Source organism: Sus scrofa, chromosome 5 (assembly GCF_054392235.1).
Source record: "Sus scrofa isolate SSC_HxYL_T2T_F1_AM1 chromosome 5, Sscrofa_HxYL_maternal_Yorkshire_Landrace_v2.0, whole genome shotgun sequence".
NCBI classification, from domain to species: domain Eukaryota; kingdom Metazoa; phylum Chordata; class Mammalia; order Artiodactyla; family Suidae; genus Sus; species Sus scrofa.
The window spans coordinates 98,904,169-98,915,901 of NC_139387.1; the positions used below are offsets into that span (position 1 = coordinate 98,904,169).

The 11,733-nt window shown below is 37.4% G+C and overlaps 1 protein-coding gene and 1 long non-coding RNA gene across 16 annotated transcripts in view; one reads left to right on the plus strand and one right to left on the minus strand.

The window, feature by feature from the left end:
- Positions 1-11,733, minus strand: part of LOC146403580 (uncharacterized) — a 688,950-nt gene that overhangs the window by 150,889 nt on the left and 526,328 nt on the right. The window lies entirely within an intron of this gene.
- Positions 1-11,733, plus strand: part of LOC146403582 (uncharacterized) — a 30,038-nt gene that overhangs the window by 14,684 nt on the left and 3,621 nt on the right. The window contains exon 2 of one of the 2 annotated variants that reach the window (XR_014804485.1): positions 8,594-8,686. The exons of the other annotated variant lie outside the window; for it this stretch is intronic. This is a non-coding gene — a long non-coding RNA (uncharacterized LOC146403582). The remainder of the gene's footprint in view (positions 1-8,593; positions 8,687-11,733) is intronic. 2 annotated transcript variants of the gene reach the window in all.

The following is an 11,733-nucleotide window of genomic DNA, read 5'->3' on the forward strand; positions in this document are numbered from 1 at the left end:
AAGTTTAGTAGCATACTATAATATTTTTTCTCATTTTGTAAACTCTGGAAAAAGATCTTCAAAGTTACAGCCACAACTTTTGTGACACGACAGGCTCTTAAGAATGAGTAATTAAAAGAATATGAATTGTGGTGTCTTAAACAACAAGAATAGTCCTGATTCTGGGAAAAAAAGACAGTTTAGCAATCCACTGTCCTTAGAGTTGTTGGCAAAACTTTTCCATTCCCTCATTCTTTGCCATTAACATCAGATAAGCAATGAAGAAAATTCTGCGAGCATTTTTGACACTCAAGACTGTTATCAGCACTGCATTTGTTTGAGTTATGCATTTTATTCTACAATATTACTACTCTGAAACTCACTGAATAACACTAATTCATAGAATATGTCAAATTCTCTGTATTAAATTTTCTAGTTAGTGAAAAATGTACAAAGGAAAACTCTTTTTTTCCCCTTTTTTATCCTTGTTTTAGCAACTTTCTAAAATAAATTAACATACTTTGTGTCTGGAGTTCATTTAGCATAACTAATATCCAATATACCTTTAGAGATGTAGTATCTTTATGTAACTTAGAACCATCTAACTTGCAATAATAACTTAAAAGTTTTTCTGAGATTGTACCAAATGTAGAAATCACAAGATACATCCTAGAATTAATTTTTCAATAAATTCTCTATCAGTATATTTGTGTTCACTCTACTTTTGCCCAGATGACTGAACAAGATGTTAATATAGGATTCTGTATTAGTTGAATTCTGTTGCATTAATGTTTTAATAGGTTGAGTATAAAATGAACCAACATGGTGTATAAGATGTCACAAGTGTTCACATTTTGGATATCACAGAAACTATCAACAGGTCTCAACTTTATTCAACATGAAAACAAAAACAAGCAACTTTCTACCAAAGGAGAAATGGTGACACTATAGCATAATTATTTCCTAGAATAGCTTGTAGTTCCTTCTTGCTAGAATGATTATATGTGGGTATGTGCCCCAAAAGTGGCGAATATTTTGCAAACCGTACTTACTTTCCTCATAAATCACATAATATTCAGTTACCTTTGCATTATAAATTATAATAACATGCTGAATTAGAGATGAGCTCTTTCTACTTACTTTTAAACTACTTACATGGAAGATTTCAATCAAAGATAAAAGTGGGAATACCATGATGGATCCCATGAACCTATGATGTAGGACTAGGACACGGATGATCTTGTTTCCTCTATACTTTCCCTAGCAAAAACATTCCTAGTATAAGTGTGAAATTTCAGAATGGTAGAAACACCACTGAATAGAAGACAAAAAAATCTGGGTCGAAGCCTTTGCTCTACCCTCAGAAACCTCTACTTTTTCCATAACTCACTTACAACATGAGACTTTATGTAACCAAATATTTTAAGCTTTCCTCACAATCTTGTTTTATACAAGGCTGTAGTGGCCTATAGTTCACTGAATGCACCCTGCACCTTCAGTGACCTTTCTCTTTCTAAATAGATACTGGGATGTAATCTACCTATACCACAAAGGCAAAATTATAACCAACTTAAAAAGGAAAATAGAACTTACAAGGGAATAGTTCTTTTAACCATAACTATTCAACCATTATAATGATGTCAAGTGTTTGTGTGTGTGTGTGTGTGTGTATCTATGTTTTTTTTTTTTTCCTGGTCTTTTTAGAGTTGTACCCACGGCATATAGAAGTTCCCAGGCCAGGAGTCAAATCAGAGATATAGCCACTTGCCTATGCCATAGCCACCGCAATGCCAGATCCTTAACCTACTGAGCGAGGCCCGGGATTGAACCCACATCCTCATGAAACTAGTCGGATTCGTTTCTGCTGAGCCACAGTGGAACTCCCAATGATGTCAACTCTTAAAAAAGGCTCATGTACCAAAGTATAGGCAGAGGCCTAATATATCTTGAATATGCAAAACTGATAACATCATAAATGTGTTGTAAAAATAAAACATTCTGAAATAGGCTGATGGAATTTCAAAAACAGCCTAAAATTATAAACTAAATAGTTTTGTCTCAGTAGTAGAACGAAATGTTCTTAAATTTATTTTAATGCAGTTAGGTTGCAATTAATCTGACAAAATTGATTACACATGAGGAATTCATGCAACGATTAAGTCAGTGAAGTAGAATTGACCCCATGTCATGTGTTGCCATTGTTTGCTTGTCCTTCATTCTATAATGTCACAAACCTAGTCTGTCCTGTTCACTGCTGTCTCCTCAGTGCCTAGCAAAGTACATAGCACAAAAAAATGAGTACATAAATAAATTTCTAAACAGTGTATTCTAACACATGAATCATGCATATTTGGTTATTTGGTTTACACTCATTGAGATGATTTCTAGACATATTCAAATACATCTGGTGAGCAGAGAGGACAATAGAGCTTATTTTTATGGTGGTCTCATTATATCCTTGCAACATCTGCATGAAATAAATGTTACTGCCCAATTTTCCTAAGATGCAGAAAGCGATCACTCAAAACTGTTAAGTGACTTGTTCAAAGACACATGAGTAGGACATTGTAGGTGTATATTTGGAAATAAAGTCTATCTTATTTCAAAATCCATGTTTTATAAGCAAATAAGTTGTGGGTCCTGGGGTTTTTAGGAATATGACTTTGGGGAGTGGGGCGAAATAGTCTGAAGTAGAGCTTCCCAACCTTAGCTGAAAATACCTTGTGCTTTGGTTATCTATTGCCGAATTACAACCTACCTCAATACTCAGTGGCTTAAAAGACCAATTATTTTGTTTATTTGATCACAATTTGGTACATGGGCCAGAGTCAGTGAGGTTTCTTTCTGGTCAATGTGATTTTAACTAGGGCTGTTCATGAGGGGGACACCAACTGAGTATCCACTGCCAAGATGGTGTCAGTCACATGGCCTCGTTATTTAACAAGATTCTCTTCCTCAGCATGCTGGTTTCAGGGTAGTCAGAGCCTTGCATCGCAGGGAGCTTTCTCCAGATTGTAATCCCTGAGCCCCCCATCCTTCTTAACCTTTAAGCTGCACTTGCATAGCATGACTTTCTCAGCATTCTACTGGTTAAAGCAGTTCACAGGAAAAACTCAGATTTAGGGAGACAGTCTACACCAGAGTGGGGATCTAAGGAGGCATGGGTATTGGGGAAAGAGGTCACACTCCGTAGTTCTGTGAAGGCAAAGAACTTGTCTATATTGTCCGCCACTGCATTTCCTTTCTTTAGACCAGTGCCTGACTCATACTAGGGGCCAATGGTATATACGGAAGTGACTGAGTAAAGAACTGGGTAATTTTTTTTTTATTTGTCTTTTTAGGCCGCACCTGGGGCATATAGAGGTTCCCAGGCTAGGGGTCCAATTGGAGCTGTAACTGCTGGCCTACACCACAGCACAGCGATGCCAGATCTGAGCTGCATCTGCGACCTACACCACAGCTCACGGCAACGCCAGATCCTTAACCCACTGAGCAAGGCTAGGAGTCGAACCTGCATCCTCATGGATACTAGTCAGATTTGTTTCCACTGAGCCATGACAGAAACTCCAGGAATGGATAATTATAATTATACAAGCACCGGATAATTACAATTTTTATAAGGAATGAGAAAAAATTGGGGTTGACTAAAGAGAAGAAGAATTAAGTAGAAGACTGGCATAAGACAGTGAAAGCTTTCCAATTTTGGAGCGCAAATATGGGATGAACTCTGGTGAGAGATTTCTGAGAGATGTCGGATGTAATAGAGAAGATAAGAGGCTGTCAGAGAGCCTGATGCAAGGAAGATACGTGGCCCAGTCTAAAGAAATCAGGCTATCTAAACAGTCTAAAGGTATACTATTTGAGATTTTAGGCATTATTCCTTCTCAATATTACAGTAAACAGATTCAAAAAATGAAGTAAAAACTATTTTTTTTTTTTTTTTTTTTTTTTTTTTGGCTGTACCCGTGGCATGTGGAATTCCCTGGTCAGGGATTGAACCCTCAGCAAAGTAGTGACAACGCAGAGTCCTTAACCACTAGTCCAACAGGGAATTCTGAAGCAAAAATTCTGAAAGAGAAAAACAAAATCAAAAAACAAAAAAACTAACATCTTCAAGGAATGAAACTTGGCCAAAGAATCACTCATTACATTGTTCTATTATCGGGAGTTCTCATTGTGGCACAGCAGCAATGAATCCGACTAGTATCCTTGAGGATGCGGGCTGGATCCCTGGCCTTGTTCAGTGGGTTAAGTATCTGGCATTGCCATAAGGTGTGGTGTAGGTCACACATATGGTTCAGATCCCACGTGGTGGCTGTGGTGTAACGCTGATTCCACCCCTAGCCTGGGAACTGTGGGTGTGGCCTAAAAAGCAAACAAAGAAAAAAAAAAGTTCTATCATCAACTTGACTAAGAAAAAAAAATATTGCTAAACAATCACTGCTATAGATTGAGTGTTTGTATCATTTCAAAATTAATATGTTAACATTTTAACCCTCAGAGTAATGGTATTGAAAGTAAGTCCTGGAGTTCCTGCTGTGGTGCAGCTGGCGTTGTCTCTGTGGCTGCACAGGTTCAGTCTCAGGCCCGATGCAGTAGGTTAAGGATCCAGTGTTGCCACAGCTGTGGCTTGGATTTAGATTTGATCCCTGGCCTGGGAACTTCCATATGCCACGGGTGCAACCATAAAAGAAAGAAAAAAAAAAAAAAGGCAAGTCCTTTGGGAGGTGATTGATCATGGGGGTGGCTCTCTTACGAATGGGGCTGGTGCTCCTATAAAAGAGGTCCCAGAGCCCCCTCACTCCTTCCTCTTTGTGGAAGGCACACACAGTGAGAAGGCAGCTGTCAATGAGAAAGAGCTCTCACCAGACACTGAATATGCAGGTGCCATGATCTTGGACTTTCCAATCTCCAGACTGTGAGAAAGAAATGCTTATAAGCCACCCTGTCTATGGACTTTTTGTTATAACAGTATGAATGAACTGAGACAATCGTGTCCATAAAAACATCTGACTGTTTTCCAAGTAAAAAGACATCTTAGTATGAATAAAGTTTAGAAAGAAAGATTCCAATCAGGGCAAAAAAAAAAAAAAAAAAAGGTACCAAGGAGGACTTAACTCTCTTATATATGTTTTTGTTTCTGTACAGTTAAGATTTCACTAAAATAGAGATGATCTATTGGCTAACTCTTTTTAAAAAAGTTCAAATGTAGGATCATAATTTTCTTTAGACATTTCTCTTCTTTAGATAATGATATGTGCCATACAGTCCTCACACCTAGCAGTGTCCCACTGGAAAAACTCAAGTTTCAACCATGATGGGTCACACAATAAATCAATAAAGCATTTATTTGAGTTTCTGCTCAAAATTTTGCTATATACTTGGACCTCGGTCAAGTGTTCAGAAACCCCAAATTGGCTGTGAACTAGTCACTGTTATGCCTTTTATATCAGTTTAGTTTCATTTGACAGTTGGGTTTTATTAAAATGCAGAAAAATTCAGAGTATTAAATATGCTTAAAATACATGTTGTTGGAATTTCTGATGCGGTACAGCAGATTAAGATTCATCATTGTCTCTGCAGCAGTTGGGTTGCTGCTGAGACATGGGTTGGATCTCTACCCAGGCAGAGACGGTTAAGGATCCAGCATTGCTGCAGCTGTGCCATAGGTAGTAGCTGCAACTGGGATTCGACCCCTGGCTTGGGAACTTTCATATGTCGAGGGCACAGCCAAGAAAAAGAAACAAATTTTTTTGGCAAGAATATTTTCTAACAAAGAAGAGGCCTAGATAAATAATAGAATATTTTAAAATAAAGACAGACACTCAATTTGCCCTTTGGGGCGACTTTTCTATACAGGATAAGCCTAAACTACTGACTTGAATATGTGGTTCATACAGTATAAGTTCATCCAATAATTTATGTAGTAAATATACACACACTATGTGTCAAGTCTTATTCTATGCCTCAGAATCAATCAGTGAACAAAGCAATATCACTATCCATCACTACCTTCTGATGGAGGAAATAAAAAATGAATAATAATGATAAAATACATTGCAGGTGAGAAGGTAATACATGCTATGGAAATAATAAAAGTAGAGCATGGTATGGGGATTTAGTGTCAGGTATAAAGGAGGAATCATATACAGCAGTAAATAGGGCACCATGTTAGGTATTATAGAGAGGTAACTCTGAGCTGAGTTGTACAATGTAAGGGAAGAATTTTTCAGGCAAAGGGAATTACTAGTCAAAAGCCCTAACACAAGAGACTGCCTGGATAATTTGAGCAATAGCAAGGTGTTAACAAAGGTGGGAGGAGAGTGAGTGAAGGAGAGAATATCACAAGTTAATTCTGAGAAATTGTAATGGTGTTTGATGGAGGGGGTTGTTTCTGAAGTCTCATAGGTCTTTAAATTTTTTGGCTGATTTTTTTAATGGAAATACAGAGCCAGTGTAGGCTTTTATAAAGAGTTCTACACTATGTTGTCAATTAGATTTTAATACCTCACTCAGATTGTCGCACTGAGAAAAACCTGGAATGGGTTAACACTCCTATCCCTCAGCATACAAGTCCTTGCCTTCCTGCCTTGAATTTCTTCATCACTCATCTTATGATGTAGCTGCTCACATGATTTGAACAAGTTCTTTGGAAATATGGTTTTCATTTACTCCTTTTTTTCTGATGCCATGTAAATTAGTCACTAATGAAGAGATCTAGACACCTTAATCTAGAGAGAACAGATGTGAATTTTTGTACTGCAACATCTGCATTTATGGTCTTCATGTTGGTGAACCTCAAACACTAGAAATATTAACTAATTGAATGAATTAATATAGCAATATTTATTGTATGTCTACCATGTGTCAGGCACTGTTCTATGACTTGCAGGTTTCTTAGTAAACAAAATTAACCAGGATCCCACTCTCATGAAGCTCATATTAAATTTCAAATAATATATGCACCTTACAATGTACATATTGGAGGTTAGCTTCCATACACATAATTTGAATTTTATTTCAAAGAGGTAGACATTGGGGAAATCAAACTTAGGCATATCACTTTCTTTTGTAGATACCATAGCATTAAAGATCACAAGATATTTTCTGATCTAGTTTTGTGCCTTTGAAAAGGAAGGGTGTAATTCTGGGGTTTATCACATCCATGCCCCTTTTTTTCTTGGTAAAACATATTAGTTTTATGCTACTTCCCTCGTTCTTTATGCAGCTTATGTGAATGGGGGAAAAATAAAACCAAACTCAGCGCCAGGTAGGACCTACCTGAACTAAGTCAATAGGCACAACCCAAGCTGTTACCCTTCAAGGATGAGCACATGATCCAGTTTGGGTCAATGTAATGGGAGGAGATGTTTTTGAGGGCTTCTGAGAAAGAAGCATACTTCTGAGACCAGTCTTTTCTCTGTCTGCTCACTGTAAATGAGTCACTTGTAGCTGCTAGCAGATCCTGGCAGCCATCTTGTAACCCTGAGGAAAAGCAGCCTTAGGTTGAAATAGCATTGAGTAAGGTGCCAAGGAGGCATGAAAACAGACCTCCGCGATTTCATCAGGAAAACTGGATCAAACCTTGCCTAAATTAGACATACCTCTGGCCTTCAGTTCCTTAGCCTATTAAGTTCCCCTGTTGTTTAAACTTGAATTTGAGTCAAGTTTTCTGTTACTTCAACTGAAGGATTCCTAAGGAATACAACGACTCTCTGCCGGGTACTGGTAATAACAAAGGGGTAATGCAGAGGTTATGACCTCAAGGGATTTACGTGTTAGTAACAAACTGAAAAATAATAAACTAGAGAGAGGGATAAATTTTAGGATAAAGAGAAAGAGGATGGTCCATTTAGCAAAAAGAACTCACAGCTTGTTGGTGGGGGACTGTGACAGGCTGCCAAGGAAGGTTTCTTGGAGATGATCCCTGAAGTTTATAAATAAGTGAGGCAGAGAAAGGGAGGAACACTCAGTCAAAATAAATAAGTCCAGTTTTTCAGTGACTGTGAAGCTGGGAAATTCTGACTGGGAGAAGCACATCAGATCTCATTGTTCTCCCAGCCCTTCAACCGTCCCCTGAAGCCCCTCAATAAATGGGTTGATTTCCCCACCCCCATAAAAGAAATAAGTCCAAATATCTTAATGATATTACCTATTAACATTTCTTGCCTGCTGTCTCACTGCTATGCTCAAATATTTGCAGATATTGTCTCATTTAATTCTTGCAATAACTCTACGAGGTACATACTTTATATAAACGGGGATGATAAAAGTTAAACGACAACACATTTTCAAATAGCCAAGAAGCTGCAGATCTGAGAACTGAACCAACATTTTGTCTGTAGAATCTGCACCTGAATCCAATATCTACTTCTGGCTTCCAGAATTTGGGGACTACAACATTTTCATTTCAAATATTTCTTTATATCTGGAGCTTTGGATAAGAGCAGGAGTGGAAATAAGTGAAAGTAGAGAGGAAATCAGTGGCTATATTATAAAAGAATCTCATGCTCTAAAACTGAGATTTTAGGCCTGAAAATTTAAATTTTTTATTACTCAAATGAATTTATCACATCTGTAGTTGTATAATGATCAAAACAATCTGATTTCACAGGATTTCCATCCCACAGCCCAAGTTTTTCAATGTCTGTGAGTCAGCATCTGTTCTGCAAAGAAGTTCAGTCTGTCCTTTTTTCAGATTCCACATGTAAGTAATAGCATTTGATGTTGGTGTCTCATTGTATGGCTGACTTCACTTAGCATGATAGTTTCTAGGTCCATCCATGTTGCTAAAAATGCTGGTATTTTGTTCTTTCTAATGGCTGAGTAATATTCCATTGTGTAAATGTACCACATCCTCTTGATCCACTCTTCCGTCGATGGACATTTAGGTTGTTTCCATGTCTTGGCTATTGTAAATAGTGATGCAATGAACATCGGAGTACATGTGTCTTTGCGAGTCGTGGTTTTCCCTGGGTAGATGCCCAGGAGTGGGATTGCTTGTCTTGTTCCTGATCTCCACAGGAATTCTTCCGCTTTTCACCAATGAGAATGATGTTCACTGTGGGTTTGTCGTATATGGCCTTTATCATGTTGAGGTAGATTCCCGTTACGCCCACTTTCTGAAGGGTTTTTATCAGAATGGGTGTTGGATTTTGTCAAAGGCTTTTTCCGTGTCTATTGAGAGGATCGTATGGTTTTTATTCTTCAGTTTGTTAATGTGGTGTATCACACTGATGGATTTGTGGATATTGAAGAACCCTTGCATTCCTGGGATAAATCCCACTTGATCATGATGCACAATCCTTTTAATGTATTTTTGGATACAGTTTGCTAGTATTTTGTTGAGGATTTTTGCATCAATGTTCATCAGTGAAATTGGCCTGTAGTTTTCTTTTTTTGTGGTATCTTTGTCCGGTTTTGGCATCCGGGTGATGGTGGCCTCATAGAATGAGTTTGGGAGTACCCCTTCCTTTGCAATTTTTTGAAATAGTTTCAGAAGGATAGGTGTTACCTCTTCTCTAAATGTTTGATAGAATTTGCCTGTGAAGCCATCTGGTCCTGATGAACCAGTTTTGTTTGTTGGCAATTTTTTAATCACAGTTTCAATTTCAGTTCTTGTGATGGGTCCATTCATCTTTTCTATTTCATCTTGGTTTAGTCTAGGAAGATTGTACTTTTCTAAGAATTTGTCCATTTCTTCTAGGTTTTCCATTTTATTGGCATATAGTTGCATATAGTAGTCTCTTATGATTTTTGTATTTCTGTGATGTCCATTGTAACTTCTTTTTCATTTCTAATTTTATTGATTTGAGTCCTCTCTCTTTTTTGCTTGATAAATCTGGCTAGGGGTTTATCAATTTTGTTGATCTTTTCAAAGAACCAGCTTTTCATTTCATTGATCTTTTCTATGGTTTCCTTTGTTTCTATTTCATTGATTTCTGCTCTGATATTTATGATTTCTTTCCTTCTACTAACTTTAGGTCTTGTCTGTTCTTCTCTCTCGAGCTGCTTTAGATGCAAGGTTAGCTTGTTTATTTGAGCTTTTTCTTGTTTCCAGATGTGGGCTTGTATTGCTATAAACTTTCCTCTTAGAATGGCTTTTGCTGCATCCCATAGGTTTTGGAGTGTCATGTCTTCGTTGTCATTTGCTGTTAGGTATTTTTTAATTTCCTCTTTGATTTCTTCAGTGATCCATTGGTTGTTTAGTACCATGTTGTTTAGTCTCCATGTGTTTGTGTTTTTTGCAGTCTTTTTCTTGTTGTTGATTCCCAGTCGTATAGCGTTGTGGTCGGAAAAGACGCTTGATATGATTTCAATTTTCTTAAGGTTACTGAGGTTGGACTTGTAGCCCAGGATGTGATCAATCTTAGAGCATGTTCCATGTGCATTTGAGAAGAATGTGTATTCTGTTGCTTTTGGATGAAATGTCCTATAAGTATCTATTAAGTCCATCTGGTTTAATGCTTCATTCAGGGCCTGTGTTTCCTTATAGATTTTCTGTCTGGTTGATCTGTCCATTGCTGTAAGTGGGGTGTTAAAGGAAAACTGTCGATTTTTCCTTTTAAGGTTGTTAGCAGTTGCCTTATATATTGTGGTGAACCTGTGTTGGGTGCAGAGATATTTAAAATTGTTATATCATCTTCTTGGATTGATCCTTTGATCATTATGTAATGTCCTTCTCTGTCCCTTAAAATATTCTTCATTTTAAAGTCTATTTTGTCTGATATGGGTATTGCTATTCCAGCTTTCTTTTGATCCCCGTTTGCATGAAATATTTTCTTCCATCCTCTCACTTTCAATTTGTATGTGTCCCTAGAAGTGAAGTGGGTCTCTCTCTTGAAGACAGCATATATATGGGTCTTGTTTTTGTATCCATTCAGCCAGTCTATGTCTTTTGGTTGGGGCATTTAGTCCATTAACATTTAACATAATTATTGATATGTATTTTCTTATTGCCATTTTATTAATTACTTTGGATTTGTTTTTGCTGCTCTTTTTTCTTTCCTTCTTATCTTGTTCTTTTCTGCCTATAGAAGTTCCTTTAGTATTTGTTGTAAGGCTGGTTTAGGGTTGCTGAATTCTCTCAGCTTTTGCTTATCTGTGAAGCTTTTGATTTCTCCTTCAAATCTGAACGAGACCCTTGTTGGGTAGAGTAATTTTGGTTGGATGTTTTTTCCTTTCATCACATTAAGTATATCATGCCACTCCCTTCTGGCCTGCAGAGTTTCTGTTGAAAAATCTGTCGATAACTTTATTGGAGTTCCCTTGTATGTTACTTGTTTCTTTTCCCTAGCTGCTTTCAAGATTTTCTCTTTGTCTTTAATTTTGGTCAGTTTGATTAATATGTGTCTTGGTGTGTTCCTCCTTGGGTTTATTTTATATGGTACTCATTGTGCTTCCTGGATTTGAGTGAGTGATTACTTCCCCATGCTAGGAAAATTTTTGGCTATTATCTCTTGGAATATTTTTTTTGTCTCCTTCTCTCTCTCTTCTCCTTCTGGCACCCCTATAATACAGATGTTGGTGCGTTTACCATTGTCCCAGAGTTCTCTGAGACTCTCTTCATTTGTTTTCAATCTTTTTTCTCTTTTCTGTTCCACATCCATAATTTCTTCTAATCTGTTCTCCACCTCGCTTATTCGTTCTTCTGCCTCCTGTATTCTGCTGTTGGCTGCTTCTAGCAAATTTTTTATTTCAGTTAGTTATTGTATTTTGCATCCTTTTTGTTTAAGCTTTATATCTTGTATCTCT